The sequence below is a fragment of the Phoenix dactylifera genome, unplaced genomic scaffold, assembly GCF_009389715.1.
Source record: "Phoenix dactylifera cultivar Barhee BC4 unplaced genomic scaffold, palm_55x_up_171113_PBpolish2nd_filt_p 001625F, whole genome shotgun sequence".
Lineage (NCBI taxonomy): Eukaryota > Viridiplantae > Streptophyta > Magnoliopsida > Arecales > Arecaceae > Phoenix > Phoenix dactylifera.
The window spans coordinates 65599-66626 of NW_024068930.1; positions in this window are offsets into that span (position 1 = coordinate 65599).

Below are 1028 nucleotides of genomic sequence, written 5' to 3' on the forward strand. Positions count from 1 at the left end.
GAGTTGTTGGGAATTGTATCCTAAATGTCAATCGTCAGCATATTGATGATTGAATATTGTAAATAAATTGACAAATTAATAAAGTATTATTTGGCATTATTCATCATTTCATCTTCAAATGAACTCTTATATGATGAAGTCTTTAGGACTTATGTTATGATAAAGGAGGATTTATCTTTGAGTCCTTAAACTTGTTCGCGACCAAATGATATGTTGTTATTAGGACGACAACATTATCGAGATTAGGTCGTTGTGTGACATATACGTTGGTTGTCCTCTTAACCAAGGAGTGTGGAGACATTGGTATGCCATACAGGTGAAGTGTAGGAGTACATTTCACTGAACGTGACCAATTCCGGAACGCTCTACTGTCGAGAGATGTTCCGAGTGGATATGGGTATAAGTTTGGCCCTCTGACCTGAGACCGCAACCTGTGACTAGCAAGCAACTCACTGTACTTTGGTACCGGACTACCTGAATTTCTAATTCAGTGACGGAAGGTCACTGGGTGCAGTCAAGTACTTGCGTAGTCAGTTGTGAGTCAAGATGGAATTGACCCCTCCTGCAAACAGGAGATAATGTCTTGTGACTAATTTAGCAAAACCTTGGCCAGGGTAATCTCAGTGAGAGTCACGGGATATCTAAAGTTAATCACATAATGGATGTACTAATTATAGGGTTGACAGTGAGCTCTAAGTCATCCTGGCATTAAGAGTCAAAGGGATTGAATTATACAGTAACCATAGTTCAGGGTTCCAGAATATTTGCTTCGCATATATTCGGCCTATTCGGACGTCGGGTACCATTGCTAGATGGTCACATCGATTAGTGTAGGAAGTCGTTCCTATACTACCGGCTTAGGTTCGAACCTATGAGGTCACACGCATAGAAGATTCCTGATTGATCAAGAAGGCTGATGAATGATTAAGAATCATTCAGGGATAATTTGGTCAATTCGATTGGCAAATTATCTTATAAAATAATTAAAGTAATTATCGGAGGATTAATTAGTAATTAGATTGCTAATG